This window comes from Tamandua tetradactyla, chromosome 6 (genome assembly GCF_023851605.1).
Source record: "Tamandua tetradactyla isolate mTamTet1 chromosome 6, mTamTet1.pri, whole genome shotgun sequence".
Taxonomy (NCBI): Eukaryota; Metazoa; Chordata; class Mammalia; order Pilosa; family Myrmecophagidae; genus Tamandua; species Tamandua tetradactyla.
Window position 1 is genome coordinate 132714956 of NC_135332.1, and position 21778 is coordinate 132736733.

The 21778-nt window shown below is 34.8% G+C and overlaps 1 pseudogene; it reads left to right on the forward strand.

The window, feature by feature from the left end:
* Window positions 1-2511: 2511 nt before the first annotated feature.
* Window positions 2512-7403, forward strand: LOC143686839 (vacuolar protein sorting-associated protein 72 homolog pseudogene; annotated as a pseudogene).
* Window positions 7404-21778: the final 14375 nt, after the last annotated feature.

Sequence of the window (21778 nt, forward strand, 5' to 3'; positions counted from 1 at the left end):
CTGGCCATGAGTTTAGCTCCTATTCATATTTGAAAAGAGAAATATATTTTAAGAACTTTAAAACTAAAAATTCTTGTTAAAAACTATATATTGATAGTTAATGCATATTTGAAACATTAAAGTATTTTAAATATTTAACATTATTCTAACAGATTTAATTTTGATGGTAATTGCATATGTGGTAAAATATTTGTTCAAAGTAATGATTTAAGTATGAAAAATATGAAAGATGTATTTTTATTAATAGGAAAACAGAATAGTTTTATCCTAAAATGAATAACTGTTACTAAGCGAGAAAAATATAGGACAAAGCCTAAACTAATATAATAAGTGCTGAGGGTTTATAAAAATAGAAATTATGGTTAAAATCAAGAAAGATTTAATGAGTCTAAAATGACAATGTTTTCTTGGACTTTTAGCCTGTTCTAATGAAAAGATATAAAAAATTTTTTTCTAAATAATTAGTTAGAAAGCAAAGAGTCTGTGTTTTATCAAAATAACTTATGTTAACTTTTATCATGTTATTATCTGTATAAAAGATACTGATTTTCTCCTGGGTATCATCATACTGGCAAAAACTGCTTCTTGCCCTAAACCAGGTGGCTTAATCTATTAATCTAAGTACTATTACTATAAATGAATCTATTACTGACTAAATAATATTCAAATCATTTAAATACCTAAATTCCTTTAAGCCAAAATACTTTAATGCTTTGTCCAGTGTTTATATAAACTATATATGTATAAACTAAATTTATCCCAAGATAACCATGGCTTATAGTGGAAGCAGATCAGATTTGAGGGTTGAATGCAAGGAAAAAATATACTTGTGGAGTCTTTTTTGTTCACCTAATGTTACCATTACATGTAACTGATGTTGCTATCACATGACCTTGGTAAGAAATAGTTAAAATGTACACTTTAGCTGGGAGGACTGGCTATCCCCCCAGAAGGAAGTGTACTTTAATAAAGATATCTAGGTCCCAGGAAGCTCCTCTTGGTCCCTAGCCAGTTCCCAGAGGACCCAACTGGCCCGGTCATGTAAGCAAATCAGAATTTGGCCACTATTGTGAGAAAATATCATAAAAACTGCATGCAATAAATTTAAAATTAGCAAATACGCACAACCAATTATAAAGGATCCATATTCTTGCATTCTTTTTCAATCAATCCAATGAATTCAATTTTAAAAATCTGGTCATTTACTATGGGTACACGTCACTATTGACACTCTGCTTTCATTTTTGCTACCTGCCACTTTAGGGATTCCTAATTATATGTTACAAAACTTGTTTGATATTTTACAAGGAGATTCTGATTTATTAAGCAAAAGGCAGTTAACAGCTGCAGACGAATGAGAGTTACAATTAATTGAACAATGCATTCAAAAAGGACAACTTGTTCAAATAGATCTAAAAAAGCCTGAAGTCTGTCTGAAGTAAACTCAAGCTTCAGACCCCCTGAGCCCGTCTGTGTCTTTCTTTCTTTCTTCCTTTCTTTTTTTCTCATCATTCCTTAATATCCTTCGAGCTCCGTTTCAATAGGAAGCAACAATGGGGGTGTAAGGGTAGTTCAGTGGTAGAATTCTCCCGTGCCATGCAGGAGATCCAGGTTCGATTCGTGGCCCATGCACATCCCCAAACAAACAAATGACCAAACAAACAAACAAAAATTCAACAAATGGTGCTGCAGTAACAGGATACTCACATGGAAAAAGAATGAAATGTGACCCTGTCATACAGCATACAAAAAAAAAAAAGAACAGAGAGATACCAGTGCAGGAGAAAATGTGGAGAGAGGGCTGTACCCATTCACTGTTTGTAGGGAAGCAGAGTGGTGCAGCCCCTCTGGAGGACAGTGTGCTGACTCCACAGAAGTCTGGGGATAGGGTTGCCATATGATCCTACAACCCCATTGCTAGGTGTATACTTGGGAAGAACTGAGAGTGGGGTATACCAATGGACATTGGCACACAAGTGTTTATGGTGGCAGAGTTCAGGATCTGCAATGGATGGAGGTGGCCTAAAGGTACAACAACTGAAGAATGGAAGGGGGAACTGTGGTGTTTATGTACAATGAACTACTGAGTGGCTACAAGAAGGAATGAAGTTGTGAGGCATGCACTTGGCAAATGAAACTTGAGGATAATATGTTGGATGAAATTTCAGAAAAAAGGCAAATATTATCATGCCTCACTCATATGGACAAACTATAATATACAAACTCAAAGAATTGAAATCAAGAGCATAGGTCATCAGGTTAAGGCCTATTCTAAAGGTTCCTAGATTGTGAGCTCTTACAGCAGTCAAGTCTATGCCAGAATTGTGACTGTTATTTCTAAATTCCGAGATGCAGAACTCTTTGTGTATAACCTGGTCATTCCCTGAAACTTTGGGTCTTTGTGTGACACCTGAGACTCAGAGTTAGAGTTCTGAAGCTATGAAAGTTAGCATTACTCCATAGAGCAATTGATAAAAAAGTTAAAAAATTGATCAGACTGCAACTAGACATATGAACGAAGTTGATCTGGTTAGGACTAAGGTAGATCAGAATACAGGGTAAAGGAGGATATGGGCTATATTTTAAAATTTTAACTTTTGTGTATACCAAAGGAAGAGATGTTTATTTGGTGCAAAATTTGTACTTTTGGTAGCACAATATCTAATTTAACTTGTATGGTCAGTTTGTTCGAACATCATATTTACATGGTATCTTGTACCGACCATCATATTTACATGGTATACATCATATTGATGTATGATGTATCGAACATCATATTTACATGGTATCCTGATTGTACAGGTCAGTGTGATACCATATTTACATGGTATCTTGTACCGAACATCATATTTACATGGTATACATCATATTGATGTATGATGTATCGAACATCATATTTACATGGTATCCTGATTGTACAGGTCAGTGTGATACTCTGATACATCCCAGAGTAATTTGGGCAGAGAATAAAAAGGTATTTGCAAAGTCCCCTTGAGGGATTATGGAGAAAGGAGGAAATATTAAACTTCCCCACCTGGGGAATTCTTAATATTCTTGCAAGCACTGGGGACAACCAATCTGATAGGTCAAGGCTCCAAAAATGGGGCTCACCCCTATGAAACATTCCTGCAGAAGAGAAGCTAAGCCTACTTATAACTATACCTAAAAGTTACCCTGAAAGAACCTCTTTTGTTGCTCAGATGTGGCCTCTCTTTCTAAGTTAATTTGGCAGGTGAACTCATCTGCCCTCCCCCCTACATGGGGCATGATTTCCAGGGGTGTAAATCTTCCTGGCAAAGTGCAACATTACTCCTGGGGATGAGCCAGGACCAGGCATCATGGGACTGTGAAAGTCTTTAATCTGATAACTACATTAGTACTATTCTCTTTGGTATTATCTTCTCAGAGGACAAATAATATTACCAAATTCAACCTAAACACATTCCATCAACAAATTATTATGGGTCTATGAATAAGTGCTGATAATGATGAATATAGTCTGTGCCTTCAAGAAACTCACTGTCCGTTGGGGAAACACATAAGCAGGTAATTACATTACAATGTGAAAGGGCCATGCTTGACAGCCTCTCAGTATTATGGGAACATTGCAGAAGGGACATTTGCCCAACCTATAGTGGACAGAGAAAGCTTCCAGAAGTATGTGAAGTGGCCATGAATCATATGACTTTTTCATCTGCCTTAACAGTCTCATGTTTCTATGAAACATCAGCAAATTCTGGTAAATATATCTTAACTCCATAAACTTCTTGCCATATATACTGCAGCCAGATAAACTACCATCATTTCTTACCTGAACTATTATAATAGTCATTTGCCTAATTTTTCCCAGCATTTATTCATTATTACTATACATTTAATCTCTACATGGCACCCAGAGTAATAATCAGATCATATCTTTAATTCTTTTGTGGTTTTTATTACAATTCAAGTAGGACCCAAATATTTTCCTGCAGTTGAGAAGAAATTGCTGACCTGAACCCAGTCTACCACTCCTCAGTTCATTCTACTCTCTTCTTCATTATCCTCTTTTACCAGTGGTTTCTCAAATATAACAACTTCTATATTCCTTCAGGGCTTTAGCCCATGTTTTTTTTTGTTTGTTTGTTTGTTTTCTGTTTGGAACACTCTTCTCTTCACCTCTTCTTTCTTTGTGTGGGTACTTACCACCCTTCTGGCTTGAAGTTAAATATCTCTTCTTAGAGGACATTTTTCCTGATTAGTCAAAGCAGACTTGTTATTTTCCACTTCCATACCTTGTCTGTACCTTGGCAGCACCTATTATGAGGTGAAGTATTGTGTTGATGGTTTGTTTGCTTGTTTACTGTCTGTCTCCTCACCAGGTTGTAACTTGCTCCGTAAAGGCAGGAACTAGATTGATTTTTTCACCACCAATGTGCATCAGGTTGCTAGTAGAATGTGTGCTCAGGACTAGACGCTCATTAAGTACTTGTTGTATGAACTCTAATTTAGCAAACAAACACCACTCTGTTTGTTGACTGATATAATCTTTCTCATACATCTGCTAGAACTCCCTCAAACTAGCACTGCTTATAGATGGTTGCCACTTCAAAATCCCATTCCTTGAAGAAGGATCTAGGATGGTAGTATAGGGAGTTTTAGGATTTAGTCTGTAATTAAGCACAACTAGTAAATAGACAGGAACATTCTGAAACAACTGTTTGAAGGTTCACATCATACAGCAGCCAGGAATGAGTGGAAGAATGGGACCGATGAATTGCTATTAAGAGCTGTCTAAGACTGCAATATACACCAAGCAGAATGGATCCAAATATACCTACTCCAAAACACTTACTAATAATATTGTCAAAGATGAAGAGAAAATTCTGAAAGCAGCAAGAGAAAAGCAATCCGTCATGTACAAGGGAACCTCAATAAGACAAAGTATAGGTTTCTCAGCAGAAACCATGGAAGCAGCCCATGGTATGATATATTGCAGATATGGAAAGGGAAAAACTGTCAGCCAAGAAGTCTTTACCTGGCAAAAGCTGTCCTTCAAAAATGAGGGAGAGTTTACAACATTCATAGATAAACAGAAACTGAAAAGTTTGTGAACAAGAGAACTGCTCTGTAAGAAATACCAAAAGGGAGTGCCACAGGCTGATAGGGAAAAGCAGGAGAGAGAGGTTTGGAAGAAAGTATAGGAAGGAAGAACATCAGAAAGGGTAACTAAAAGGGTAAAAAAAAGGAGAAAAAATAAAATATGACATATAAAATCCAAAGAACAAATGGTTGAAGAAAATACTGCCTTTATAGTAACAACATTAAATGTTAATTGATTAAAGTTCCCACTCAAAAGACACAGACTGGCAGAATAGAAAAAAACAGAACCCATATATATGCTGTCTACAAAAGACTCACTTTAGACCCAAGGACAAAAATATGTTAAAGTAGAAGGTTAGAAAATGATATTCCACACAAACAGCAACCAGAAAAGAGCAGGGGTAGCTACATTAAATGGAGAAAATAGACTTTAAATGTAAAACTGTTTAGAGAGACAAAGGACACTATGTACAATAAAATCAACAAGAGGAAATAAAAATCATAAATATTTATGCACCTAGCTAGTTTGACTGAAGACACAGGAGGCAAACAGTAGCAACACTGAAAGGAGAAATAGACACCACTATAATAACAGTTGGAGACTTCAATGTAAGCTCTTATAAATGGATAAAACATCTAAACAGAGAATCAATAAGGAAACAGAGATCTTGAATATTATGACAAATGAACTAGATTTAAAAGACATTTACAGAACACTGTATGCAAAAACATTCTCAAGTACTCAAGGATCATTCTCCAGGATAGACCACATGTAAGGTCACATACCAGGTCTCAAAATATTTTAAAAGATTGAACTTATACAAAGCACTTACTCCAATAATAATGGAATGACACTGGAAATCAATAGCAGGCAGAGGACTGGAACAGTCACTAATTTATGAGACTAAACAACACAAACAACTAGTGGTTCAAAGAAGAAATTACAAGAGGAATCAGTAAATATCTCAAGGTAAATGAAAATGAGGAAACAATATATTCAAAACTTATAGGATGCAGGGTGGTACAAGGGTAGCTCAGTGAAAGAATTCTTATTTGCAATGCAGGAGAACAGGTTCAATTCCTGGAGTCTGCCCATGCAAAAAAGAAAAAAAGAAAAAGAAATCTCCTTTATTAAAATGATATAAAAGTAAAAACAACAAGAAGCAAAGAAAAATTTATGGAATCCAGTGAAGGCAGTGTTGAGGGAGAAATTTATTATCCTAAATGCTTATATTAAAAAAAAAAGAAAGAGCTACTGTCCCAAATAGAGGCACTAGAAAAAGGACAATAAACTAACCCCAAAGCCACAGAATGACAGAAATAATCCAGATTAGTACAGAAATAAACAAAATTGAGAACAAAATTCAACAGAGAAGGGGACCAGTCAGACACAGAAGATGAAGTGGACTCTGACTTTGACATCAATGAACAGGATGAACCATCTAGTGATGGAGAAGCATAAGAGCCAAAAGGAAGTATGGTGTAGTTACCAAGGCCTATAAGGAGACTCTCAAGAAATTGAGGCCTTGAAAGGGCAGCGCCCCAGCTGGCAGCTCTCAGAAGGCCAGAGAAAAGAAGGCACTGCTGCCTCTGAAACTACAGGCTGATGGCTCTGACAGTTGGAAGTCCACGTCAAAGTCTACAGCTAAGTATACATGACAAATATTCCTTCAGGTACAGGAGAGGCAGGGCCAGTCATCGCAGCAAAAGGGGCTGCACTGTGAGTGACCATTGACCCAGGAGGAGTTGCTTAGGGAACCCAAGATTACAGAAGAGCTCAAACTCCATGTGCTGGAGACATGAGTGACTTGAAGCTGACAAGAAGAAGCAGGTTTATAAGAAGCAGAAGTGCCCTGGGCCCATAATCACCTATCATTCTGTGACAGTGCCATTTGTTAGGGAGGCAGGCCCCAAGGAAGATGATGTCAATGTATAAAGACTTGATCCTGCTCCTATGACATCTACCTTGACTCCTCATGCTGGGGCTGGACCATTCATTTTCCTGGCTCACTGTACCTTCATCAGTTTTAATAATGATGCAACATTTGAGAAATGGTTCCCTTAAGAACAGGCCCCAAAGATTCCCATTTGGAAGGATGCCCAGTAACCCATCACCAAGCCCTATACTAGGATCCTATCACAGACATACCATATACCACTGCTCAAGACTTCAAGATTATCCATGAGTCCCACAAGAAGTATATCACTGCCCATGAACCATTATGCCTACTGCCTCAGCCTTGGGCCCTGGCCCAACACCACCAGAGCCCCTCCTTGGTCTTGGGCCCTGAGCCTTGTGCCACAATAGCATCATCAAATGAAAAGATGTATGGTCCTTAGAAACCTCTCTCCTGCCCTGATTTAGGGCTCTTGATGTTCCCTCTTTTCTCCATGTTTCTCCCCTCTGGCATCTCTGATCATTGCTCAAAACTTTTCTATATCCCTTTCCCATATTTCTTTCTAGTTCCTGCTGGTTTTGTGTTTTCTAATCTAACAAAATAGAAAGATCCTTTTAAAAAATCCTACAACTCAGCAACAAAAAGACAAATAACCCAATCAAAAAATGGGCAGAAGACATGGATAGACACTTTTCCAAAGAGGTAATTCAAATGGCTAACCAGCATATGAAAAAATGTTCAACTTCCTAGTTATTAGGAAAAGGCAAATCAAAACCACAATGAGATGCCACTTCACACTTACTAGAGTGGCCATTATAAAAAAAAACAAAAACAAAAACAGAAAATTACAAGGGCTGGAGAGGATGTGAATAAAGATGTATATTTATTCACTGTTGTTAGGAATGTAGAATGGTGCAGCTGCTCTGGAGAGCAGTTTGGTGGTTCCTCAGGAAGCTAAGTATAAAATTGCCATGATATAGCAATCCTGTTACTAGATATATACTTGGAAGAACTAAAGGCAGGGACATGAACAGACGTTTGCACACTGATGTTTATGGCAGTATTATTCACAATTGCCAGTGGATGGAGGCAGCCCAAGGTCTATCAATTGATGGGCAGAAGGATGAACTGTGGTAGTACAGATGATGGAATATTGTGTGTTACAGAAAGAAATGAATTTGTGAGGCATGCAATGATGGAATGCAACTTGAGGTTATTATGTTGAATAAAATTAACCAGAAACAAAAGGACAATTACTATATGGTCTCACTAATATGAACTAACTATAATAAGCAAGCTCTAGGAGTTAAATTTGAGAGCATAGGTTATCAGGAGATAGAAAGAGGGTAGAGATTTGGCAATTGATGTTTGAAGAGTAAAAAATTAAGAAAGTTGATTGTAAATTTTTAAGAAAGTTGCATCATTATTAAAACTGATTGAAAGTTGATCCATCAGGAATGGATGGCACAATACTGTGTGATGGTAGCACAACACTGTAAGTCTACGTAACAAAGCTGAGCATGAGTATCATTGAAAGATGAAGTCTAGAGTTGTGTATACCACCAGAAGGAAAGCTGTAAGATAAAAACTGGGCCTGTATAACTTAGTGAAACCTAGAATGGATGATGATGGTGGTTAATTATATAAATACAAGAAAGATCTTACATGAACTAAAACAAACATACATCAGCATTACAAGGAGTTAATAATAGGGTGGTATATGGGAAAAATACAATTAATGCAAACTAAGGTCTATAGTTAACAATGACATTGTAATATTCTTTCATTAATCCAACAAAGGCAATATATCAAAGCTAAATGTCAATAATAGCTGTATATAAGGGATACAGGATTTTTTTGGGGGGGGAAGGAATGAGAATATTCTCACATTGACTGTTATGGTGAATTCATAAATATGTGAATATACCAAAAGCCATTAACTGCATACTTAGGATGGATTGTGCAGTGTGTACAGTGTGTGAAGAAAACTGTTTAAATAAAATTAAAATATATATATATAAGAAATTATCTAAAAATGTATGTAAAATAGTTATATAAAACTTATTTTATAAAGGCCCTCAAAACCAAGCCCTCAATCTTGAAGATTGCTCTTATGTAACTTATTTCTCTAATGGGGAGGTTAAGCCTAGCTATAATTATCCCTAAGAGTTACTTTCAGAGAACCTCTTTTGTTGCTCTGATGTGGCCTCTCTCTAAGCCAAACCTTGCAAATAAACTCATTACCCTTCCCTCAACATGGGACATGATTTCCAGGGGTATATGTTTCCCTGGCAACATGGGACATGACTCTCAACGAACAGCCTGTGCTGGCATCATGGGATTGAAATGCCTTCTTGACCAAAAGGGGGAAAATAAACATAACAAAATGAGATTTCAGTTGTTAAGAGATTTCAAATAGAATCTAGAGACCATTCTGGAGGTTACTCTTAGGCAAGCTTCAGCCAGATATTGCAAATTGTCACAGTAGCTGAGCCCCAACCAACAGTATTCCTGAAAACCCTTAAGAATAGCCTGGGTTCTATCTAAGACTCTATAAATGTTTCACTTATTAAGTTAATTTTTCAGAAACGTCCAGATTACCCCTATGCCAGATGATCTCTGAAGCCCAGGGTTATCAATTTCTACAATAACATCAACCAGTTGTATCCCCTTATCCCATATTAACACCCCCTTTCAATATGAAGAAGTTAGAATGGTCATTGATCAAATATCCGTGAAGATTGAGATCTAATGACAGGAAGGACTTGTAACAGAGAAGATAGGATTTAACAAACGAATATGACTAATGAATCATATAGATATTTCTTTTTAGTTTTTAATATTTCAGAACAACTAGAAGGAAATACCTGAAATTTGTAGAACTATAACCCATACTATGAAATTTTCACTAAAACTGCTTGCTAAACTGTACTTTGAAATTTATCACTTTTCTGCATTTGTTATATTTCACAATAGAAATGTTTTCAAAAATCCCTCGATATTTTCACTGTTTCTAAGAATACATTTTAAACATGAAAATTATAGACAATACTTCTTTAGTATGAATAAAGATTTTTTATAGAACAATCCCATTTCTTCTTAAAGTCTTCCCTAATTTCTCCAACATGATATCCTCTTTCCTTCTTAAGAATGAACATAAAGACATTTGCTTCTCTTAAGCCTAGTGCGCACATTATAAGGAATTGTCTACTTGTCCTTCTTCCTTACTAGACCATAATTCCCTTAACACCAAGAATTGTACCCCAAACATTTTTGTATCTACCATAGCACCAATTACATCATGATCACTCTGTAAAAGTGATGAGTGAAAGAATGAATAAAATAATTTTGAACCAATTTAAAAGAAAGAAAAAGAGGTTTTATATTAGTAGAATCAGAAGGCAGAATCTGACTGAAATCTTTTGTGTGTCTTAAATGAGCTCCTGCTTATTGCTAAATTTTGTATCACTCTTAATGTTTTTATCTTGACTGAACCATGTTTTTTCTCAGTTAAGCTGTCAAAGCTCACCTGTACTGGTCAGCAAGATGTTAACCTTGCTGTAACACTTTGCCAACATTTACACTCTGCATCTACCATTAAAAAATCACTCTGTTATTTGGAGAAGAGAACTATATCAAGAATATTATGAAGAGATTTTTCTTAAGAGGTGTTTGCAACATTTGGGAACAGCTCAAAACAGAAAAGATTATTCAAATATCTACGTCTACCTCCAGATGATTTGCTTATTACATAATCACTAAACTCAAACCTAGATTTCAAAAACTAGAGATACTAAGAGATATTAGATTGAGCTTTAGAAGAAACCTGAAAGAATGACTCTAATTAAAGAGACCTGTAGCAATATGGTATGTACATATATGTTCAATATAATTCATTTACTTTACATCTTAAAATCCAATTTATAGAACTTAGGTTTCATAAAATAAAAGTTATTTATAGCACAATGAAAAGTGCTAAATGCCTAAAACATGACAATGACCTTAACATTAACTTGTAGTACTACCTACAAAAGGCATTTTATTTCATAGCTTATAGAATATAGGAGCCATTTTCAAATACATGTAGTTTAAGTGGTAAAATTGCAGAAAATTACACATACAGTATGATAGCTTTTTTCCTGACTCTAAGAAAGCCACCTAAATGCCTTCAAATTGTGTAAAATAACCCTTCTTTCAGAATCAGTGGTTTCCTAAATTATCATAAGCTGTTTCAATTTTACAAGGATATGATTATTTTCATGGTTAATACAAATTTATTGATGCCCACTGAATGTAACACAGACTGTAGAGGGTATCAGACTTTATCTAAACAAGCTCTTCCACAACAGAATAGCACCATTTTATAGAATGGAAGGGAAAGTGCAGAAAGGAAATGAGGGGAAATGTCCCTGATCGGTAAAGAAAGTCTAAAGCAGGACCTCGCCCAGCCACCAACAGTTTGTAGCCCCATTCAGCTCTTTCATCTCTACATTTACCTAATTCATCATCCAACTCTTGAGATGGGAAAGTTCTCAAATTTAATTAACTATTCTGGGCTATACATTAACACTTTGTTTAAAATTATGACTTGTGAATTTTAATATGTATCCCATAATTCGCATCCAGAGACTTTAAACAAATCTTCTTAATCTTTTTCTATTTTTGTGATTGTATGGGCTTTGATCTTCTCTCTCCCTCATCAGCATTTGACTTTCCAGACTGTAGTTCAATATTTCTAGTCCATCATCTTGCAGAGTTTAAGACAGTCAACCTCCATAATCATAAATTGCTCTACAAGGGAAATTGCTAGTTCTTTTAGTGTGTTAGATACCATTCATTTTAACCCTTTCAAAACTGGGAGATTCCCGACTTTAGAATCTAGGATTGCTCACATGCTGACATTTGAAGATTTATACATTTTCTAATAGATGTAGAAGTTAAGTGGGAAAAAAACATCAGATAATGGAAACTGTGAAATAAAAGGAACCCAAGGAACAAATATTAAAATAAATTTAGTAGATTGAAATGTTAGTTATCAATGAAAGGGAGGGATAAGGGGTATGGTATGCATGAATTTTTTTCTGTTTTCTTTTTTAATTTCTTTTTCTGAATTGATGCAAATGTTCTAAGAAATGGTCATGATGATGAATATACAACTAGGTGATGATATTGTGAGTTATTGATTATATAACAAGAACAGAATGATCATATGGTAAGAATGTTTGTGTTTGTATGTGGCTATGTAACATAAATTTTTTTTTTAATTTCAAAAAAAAAAGGAACTCAAGCCTCACTCTGTTGCTAATAACTACTGGCTAGTCTAATGTCATTTGGGAGTGCCAAAAACCTTTCTACCTCTCTTGCTATTGATTGATGTCTGTATTTTTAAGCTTCTCATCAAGTTTATTTCTCCCAGACTAGAAGTCTTTCCACCAAACTAATGCTGATAGGAGGATTTTCAACCATCCTAACCATTCTTTCTTTCAACCTAAGTTAGTGAGAAAGTTCTACAGCCTGTCAGGTAGGGCCTACACCCTCTGACAAGCAAGAAACAGCTACAGGAGACAAACTCATCCCTCAATGACCACTAAGATTAAGCGGCTAGACCTTTATGAGGGGGCAGTTGACATCAGCTAGAACAGGGGCCTGAGAGGGGAGAGAAGATACCATGAAGAAACCTTTGAGCAAGGATAGTCAATCAATATCAGGAGGGTCTGTGCTACACAAACAGCCTGCCTGGAGTTACCCACCTATGAAAATACCCAGCAACAGCCAACCTACCCAAGTGCACTATCTACCACCAAACACATCTGAGAAAGGGCCTTAAAAAGGAGAGGGAAGGAGAGTAAGTAAAACTAAGCCGTAAAAGCAGATTGTCCCACAGTTCTGGGGCCTCTCACGTCTTGCCTCTTAACCTGTGCAAGAGCATCTGAATGCTCCTCTTTGAATGTGTATTTCATAATAGCTGCTTACTTAAAAAGAGAACAGAAAACACAATTTGTCTACCTAAAAACATCACTTCTACACACCAAATAGAATCTCTAAAATTCCAAAATTATATAACTGCTCCTTAAAATGCAAACCACTCACCTATCTAGATGAAGTATCCTGTTACTACATAAGTGTGCATCCACTAGGACAATTCTGATAGTTTTGTATACGAGGCTGGTAGAATTTTATGGGTGTTTCAAGAAAGGTCTGTAATTTAAGGAACTATACATAAAGGTAGGCCAAGGTAGGTTTCCTCAGAAGATAATGTATAATCAGTTACAAGCATCCAGTAAATAGGACCTAAAAAAGGAAAAAATGTTCATAGTAGCAGATTTAGTAGGCTCTAGAACTAGCCCCAAATCAAAATTTGTAGTTATCGTAACTCAAGTGACATAATTTGTTATAGAAAAATTGTGATCTTCTAAGCCATTTTAAGTACAAGTAACTACCCATATAAATACACATGCTAATTTACCACAATCTTGTTGGTTAACTCTTAAAAACTGATAAGAAAAACAGCTCACTAAAAATATTGACAAGGTGCAACTTTAATTTTAAAGATGTACAAATGCAATTTTCACTTAAGAGAAAAATATTTGTGAAAAAAATCAGACATTATTAAACAAAGATAAGCAAATTAAAACCAGATTACATTTTTGCCTATCAAAAATGAAGAAGATTAAAAACATTATCCTAAACACAGAAGCAATATTGTTGGTAAGAATGTAAATTGAAGCAAACTTCCTGAGAAATACTTTGTCAATCTGTACCAAAGTCTTAAATAATATATCCACAGAGGAGAGCCTGTTTTCAAGAATCTCTTCTTGGAAAGTAATCAAGACAAAAAAACAGTTTGTTACCACCATGATTTATAGCAATACAAACTAAAAGATGAATATAGATATTTGGATATACCCAAAAGGCTAGATCAATTGTGGTTGAAATATGAAAGAATATCAGATAAGTATATTAATTATTATAATAGATAATACTATAAGCTATTAATATTTGATGACTATATAATAATATAGGGAAATAACTATAAATGTTAGATAAAGAACATGGAAGTAAATATTAAATGTTATATAAGAGTTTCTCTGGGTGATGGAATTGTAATTGGTTTTTACTGACTAATATTTTTCTGCATTTTCTACAATGCAATGTATCCTTTATATATTCTGGGGGAAAAAACCCACATTTTTAAAACTAATTAGAGTCTAAAGGAGGGCTTCTTAGGGTTTGCTAATAATTATCAAATGCTTCCAAGACAGTAGAAGCAAGGTGGGAAACCAAGGTCTGGGCACATAAGAGCAGTGCCAGATAAAACTCTTCTACACATGGTCTCCAAATTCCCTCACACAGTTGCCTAAAATTTTTAACTACTTTCTTAAATTTTTAAATCCCACAAATAAGTATTCTCAAAGACAGTATCACTCTTACAGAATTAAAAAAAAAAAAACACGATGGATTGAAAGCTAGATTCATTGCTTTTATTAATTTATCTTCACAGCCCATTTTTACAGATGAGAAAAATGAAAGCAAAAAAGGCTACAAAACATATAGTTGTCAATAAATAATAAATAACAAACAGCTGTCAAGCAATCATGCCAAAAGTGGAACACAGGTAGTTAGACTTCAAAGCTTGTGCTTTTTACCAATAAACTATTCCTTAGTTTGATCACAATATTGATCACAATATCACACCACTCAAAGTTTCTAATTCATTAATTCTTAATTTTTATTAAACCTATTGGTGGCAAAGAGCAAGGATTTATATTTGACCTACTTCCTTCCCCATAACTAAATTGATCGCTGCTACATGTTATCCGGACTGGGGAAAGTAAGAAATTATTTTAGCAGATATCATATCCATTCAAAATTTACACATGCACAGCAAAGCTACTGGAGTTAGTAAATGGATTCAGCAAAGTGACAGGGTGAAGATCAAATGTGAATAAATTAGTAATGTTTCTATACACTAGTAATGGGTAATCTTAAAAAGAAATCAAGGAAAAAAATCCATTTACAATAGCAACTGAAACAACCAAATATCTACAAATAAATTTCATCAAGAATGTAAAGAATTAATACATAGGAAACTACCAAACATTGTAAAAGAAATCAAAGAAGACCTAACTAACTGGAAGGACATTCTGAGTTTAGAAGACTAAATCTCATTAAGACATTATCCTACCCAAAGTGATTTATGGACTCAATGTAATTCACAGCAAAATCCTTACAGACTTCTTGCAGAAATGGAAAAGTAGATAATCAAGTCTATATGAAAGGGTAATGGGCCCCAATAGCCAAAGCCATCTTGAAAACGAAGAAAGTACGAAATTGGAGGACTTCACATTTCCCATTTTAAAACTTATTACAAAGCTACAGCAATCAAAACAACATGGTAAGACAAGACAGCACAAGGACAGGCATTTAGACCAACAGGATCAAATTGAGAGTTCAGAAATAAATCCTTATATCTATGGCCAATAATTTTTGTCAAGGGTACCAAGTCCACTCAATGGGGAAGGAATAGTCTCTAACAACTGGCAATGGGAGAATCAGATATTCGTACACAGAAGAATGAAGCAGGACCTGTATCACATACCATATAAAAAACTCAACTCAAAACAGGACAAAACCCTAAATATATGGACCAAAACTATAAAATCCTAGAAGAAAATTAGAGAAGTCTCTTTAGGATCTTTGTTAGGCAATGATACATTAGACTTTACATCAAAAACACAAGTAACAAAAGAAAAAAACAGATAAATGGAATTTCATCCAAATTAAAAACTTTGCACATCAAACATCTTCACCATGAAAGTAAAAAGACATCTTACACAGTAGGAGAAAATATTTGGAAGCCACATGTCTGATAATGGCTTAATATCCAGAATATATATAAAGCAATCTTACAACTCAACAACAACAACAACAAAAAACCTACCCAATCAAAAAATGGGCAAAAGACTTGAATAACATTTCTCCAAGGAGGTTATACATGTGGTCATAAAGCTCTTATGTTTCTTATAACAACATTAGCCATTAGGAAAATGAAAAGCAAAACCAAAATGATATACCATTTCACTCACTAGAGTGGCTACTATTTAAAAAATGATAAACAAGTGTTGAAGATGATCAGGAGGAACAGGAACACTCATTCACTGTTGGTCTGTTAAATGATTTTGCCACTATGGAAAAAAGTTTGTTGGTTCCTCCTACCATATGACCTAGCAATCCCACTTCTAAGTATATACCTAAAAGAATTGAAAGGAGGGACTCAAATAAATATTTGCATACCAATGTTCATAGCATCATTACTCACAACTGCCTAAAGTTGGAAGCAATCCAAGTCTCCTTCAGCCAGTGAATGGATAAAGAAAATGTGGTGTGTACAGACAAAGGCATATTTATTCAGCTATAAAAAGGAATGAGGCGCTGTTATTTAAATAAATGGAAGGACATTAAAAGTTTAGGAGACTAAATCTCATTAAGATATCAATCCTACCCAAATTCATAGAGTCAGAAACTACCAGGGGCTAGGGTGGGGGGTAAGAAATTGGAAATTACTGCTTTTGGGGGAAAGAATTTCTGTTTGGGGTGATGGGAAAGTTTTGGTGTAATGGATGATGGTTATGGTAGCACAACATTGTGAATGTAATTAACATCTCTGAATTATAAATTTGAATGTGGTTAAAAGGGGAAATTTTAGATTTTATATATAATACTAGAATAAAAAGTAATAAAAAAAAACCCTTAGGATTGAATAACAAATTGTGAACCCTAATGTAAATTATGAAATATAGTTAATAGTATATATACATCCATATATATATATATATATATTTATATATAAAGGGAGTGAGAGTGGAAGAGGATGGATAGGGACAAAAGAAAAAGAGTAGTTTCATTTCTTGAATTAGTTTTAGGTGATTGCACCAGTCCTTTCTCTTCTTGAGTTTGCAGGCATAGGAGGGGAATTAATTTCTCCAAGCTTCTACGTGCAAAGCCAAAAACAGAAAATTGCTTTCCCATCATCACCTGGTCTATGGGCAAGATTTTAGGACTTAGGGTATAGCTAAAATTTTAATGAAACACGTTTTCCCTACATAGCTTCAAATGTGGTTGGTTTCAAATTATTGAACTCTGAAACTGTCTCCTTTACTTCATCTTTCAACTGCACAAAATGATTTTCCTATAGCCAGGAATCTGCTATTTTATGGCTTTATAAAAATTCAGTTGTCAACAAATTCTCCATCAAAAGCACTCCTCAGCCATTCTATTGTACTTTTAAATAAATCAGAAGCGTATTCTACTTCAAATGAAAAGCAGATTGAATATGTAATAAATTCCTTCATTTATGACAATTTTCCCCAGAGCTGTGTTTATCAATACCACAGAGATACTACAAACTTTTACTGTAGGATCAAAAAATAGAAAAACTGATACAGTGACCATATAAAGCTTTGTTCTCCTTTGTACTTAATGGAAAAAATATTCTTATATTTGAAAAGTAAAATAATGGAGGTACAACTTGCTAGTTAATTATTTAAGAAAAAAGTAATTAGCTGGTTTCTTTCCTCTGCCCTTTCAGACAAAGCAAAATGAAACAGAAAAGAAAACCAAATAAAATTCTCTCTGGATTAAAGATATAAATTGAAAAAAGTATAAACAATGGGAAGAGTGAGCAAATTATTTTATAATCTTGAAGTAAATGTCAGAAATATTTTCAATGCTTGTGAAATATATAGCATTACGTACAAGTTTTTCTTAAAACTACAAACAGTGGACGTGAAGGAGTGAAAGGGTAGGCAACCGAGACTTTCACATTCTGCCACACGTCCTTCTGAGATAAATGGAACTGTTACCACATGTATTTAATTCTCTTTTAATTTAGAGGCAAAGAGATATAGAAGGAGGTAAAAGAAGAGTGCAAGAATTTATAAAGCATATAGCATATCCTCCATACACATCAAGTTCCACATAGTCAAATATCCTCAGTTATCCAATAACCAAAAGAGGCCACAATGATTTCCAGGTGCAACTACATCTGAATTCAATCACCCAGCACCAAGATTTGGTACTCCTTACATTCAGAATTCATCAGATGTATATTACTTTAGAGAATTTTAAACTCAGGACCAACTATCTTTTTTTTTTTTTTAACTTCTGCTGGTCAAAGCTAATCTCATATCTTTTACATAGAGATGCACTTAGATAAACTATTGTAAGTAGGATTTACAACTGGTGAATGAATTTCCTTCAGTTTGTTAATAAAACATTCTCTAGAGCCCCGTATTCATCTATTCTTGTTTCGCTAGCAATTAATCTCATATCACACTTCTCAGAACAATTCAATTCTAAATTTCATAATCAACATTGAATGGTATAACCAATATCTGCCAAGATCAAATTTCATAAAGACAAACAGAATTTGTAATCTTAAATCAAATATCTCAAATTCTGTAAACAAATAAGTCAGTTTCAAATTTTGCATCAGGAAGAAGTATTAAGAAATCTGCCCTGGTAAAAAAAAATCATTCCTTTGCTATTGTTGTATTTTTTTCAATTCTCCTCTCTTTGCCTACTTTTCTTATAAATATATAGTGCCCATATTTTCTAAACAAACAGCAAAAGGGGAACTCGTGGGTTTGCAAATGATTTTCATAGAATATGAATTTATCTTAACTCTTACAGAAAAGCAGAAAACTTAATTTGCATTTTGACACATATATAATGCATTGTATTTATTTTGAAAGTATAGTTAAATGAAATCAGTATTACCTTGGACAATCCACGTTCTGTGTTCTATGCAGCAATGTTACTGGATAAAGGCGGTGGATTCTTACCCATGCATTCAAATGACCAATTCCTGAGACAAAGGGGCTTCAAAAAGAGAAAAAGTTTATTTTCTAGGTGCCTAGCAGGAGATCAGATTGACTATCAGCCCAAAAATCTGTCTCCCCAGACTGCAATTCTAGTAGTTTTCTAGCATTAAAAGATGGGCAGGTTTTAGTATAATGAGCACAGTGGCCCCAGATGTGTAATTAGAGGTAATCTAATTATTGAGCACATACAGATTGATGACATGCTTAGTTGCAGAATATATGTAAGAAAACGGTAGCCTTAATATGATGATGGGTGTGATTTTTAGTATCACAATGAGATATAGGTCACTTATAGATCAAAGTCTCAGCTACTGCATACATCAGGTAGACCCATTTTGACCCAGCTTTGGTTATCAAGATAACTTTGGACTTGGGGTGGGTTAGCTCTGAGCTGGCCCAGGACCCTTCATTAATAAACATTAGGGACTATCTTAAGTATCATAAGACTCTAAAGCAAAAAAATTGGACAAATGGGTATAAGTGAAGATTAGTCACAAGGTTTTTACACTCACAAGGGCACAAGATAAAAAGGCTATACAATCATTATCAGAGAACAAGGCAGCTGGATTATAGTTCAGATATTTCAGGTATTTCCCTCTGTTTAATGCACCAGAGAGTGTAAAAAGGAATATCTATATAATGATTCATTAATCATAATCATCCCTTAAATCCTAACAACTCAGTTACAGCAATGTTTATTCCTCTTGAGTTAAGTAAGTATATAATCTAATTTTCAAGTTTTACTGGGAGATACTTCTTGAGCAAGATGGATATAAGGTAGATAAAGAAGAAAAAGAAGATTGGTTTAACTATGTACATGAGCCACACTTAAAATAATAATAACTGTAGCTTTATTATCAGGTCTAGGTTGCATTGAAAGGAAATTCCAAAGTAATGTAATTTTAATTTTTAAAATGTATCCCTTTGGCAAGTATTCAACATCCAACATTCTATTTTCAAAGGAATGATAAAGGTTGTCTTTGGAGCAAGCTTCTTATCACATTTATTTACAAATTTCTGAAATCAAGCTACCTGTTCAAAGTAGTATTCTCTATTTGGTAATTCACCATATTATAAAAACAAATTTTCGTGCATTAAGAAGAGTAGATGCATTTTTCCCAGAAATGTTCAAATGGCAGCCAAATTCCTTTCTTTTAAACAAGAAATTTAGACAAAATGCTAAAATAACCTATCTCTTGATATTACAGCTGATAAGATTTGAGTTGATTTTGTTGTTTTCCATTCTGTTAAAAAAAAAAAGAGGTGTCTAATATTCTGACAGGCACTTCCTTTGAACTCTTGCCCAGACTGGATTGCTAAAAAACAACGATATTGAAGGACCACTACTTCGATTATTTTTTTTCTTAGAGACCACATAACATGTTGAGAATTTTTTCCTAAGAGAACTTCTTTACTTAGACCAGAATGTGCTTGTTACCTTATTTACAAAAGCACCGCTACCAGGCCCAAACTACCAAATGATGCAAGTTCTCAGACAATGGTAAAACAATAGGGCCAATCACATTTCAATTAAGTAGTTGAAGAGATCAAACTGTTTGTCTCACACTACATGCTCTAATACTTTAGGAGAGACAAATACTACCATTTACTGAGCATGGGACTTTTATATGAATTTTTTCATATGGGCCTCAAAGCAGTCTTATAAGGCAGAAATTTACTCTGATTTTACAGGAAAAAAAGATGAGAAATTTTAAAAAGTAAATAGCTTCCCTGAGGAATTCTGAAATTCAAATATAGGGCTGTATTTTATTTAAAAGTCTGTTTTATTGCCATTTTGCCACATGTCCTTGAAAATAAAACAGCAGGGATAAATACATGTATCTTGGAACTCTGTTCTGTAAGATGATAAATACACATAATGAGGGCTGCCCTGAACAAGAAAACAAATACTGAGTTTATCTCCTTTCTAGGCCAGGGAACAGGGAACACACAGAAGTGAAGAAATTTGTTAAGTAGTTCATTCAGGAGAAAATGTCATAGGAGTGTGAATATGCTGGAAATAAAGAGGGGGGTCACAGAACTCTGGTAACTAAGGACTCAAAGCTTGCACCCTGGGTAAAATGAAATGAATTCACAAATCCATGCACTGTCGATTATAATAATTTCCCATTGTATCTGGATCAAGAAAGAGCCTGCAGTAAGGTTTAATAAGGTGGAAGTTTCAGCTAGTGGCTAATTCAAAGTCCAAAGTCATTTAACAACTTCAGCTGTGAGAATCAGCTATAGTGAACCACGGTATTCAATTTTATGTTTTGTTTTGCAGGTTTTAAAGTAGTTATTAAAGTGTATTTAAGTTATCAGTGAGGGAATTGACAAGATGTCAAACCTGGTTCAAAGGAGACACCTATTGGGCCGTGGTGGCTCAGCGGGCAAAGTGCTTGCCTGCTATGCCGGAGGACCTTGGTTCGATTCCCGGCCCCAGCCCATGTAACAAAAATGGAAAAACAAAATACAATAAAGCAAGAAAATGTTTGGAGATGTTTCCCTTTCTTCCTTCCTTCCTTCCTTCTATCCTTCCTTCCTTCTCTCTGTCTTTCCTTTAAAAAAAAAAAAAAAAAAAAAAAAAAAAGGAGACACCTATTTACAACAACTGAAAGGGTGCTTGGATAAGATTGCTTAATTACAAATTACATTTGTATGTAATGCCTCCTAAGATAATATTGTAAACTTTATGGTGTCATCTCTTTTCCACACAGACAGCATTTTCATTTCTAATGGGCAAATTATTTTGCATTTTTATTTATTGGTCCAGGATCATTTGCACCATTATCATTTTCCTATAGGCTAACAGCTAACCTTACTGAAATATAAACAACCTAATGCCCAGTAAATAGTAAATCAAACAAAGATGGGCCTGTTAGACAATGTTCCAGAAGAACTTTGAAATCATATGCA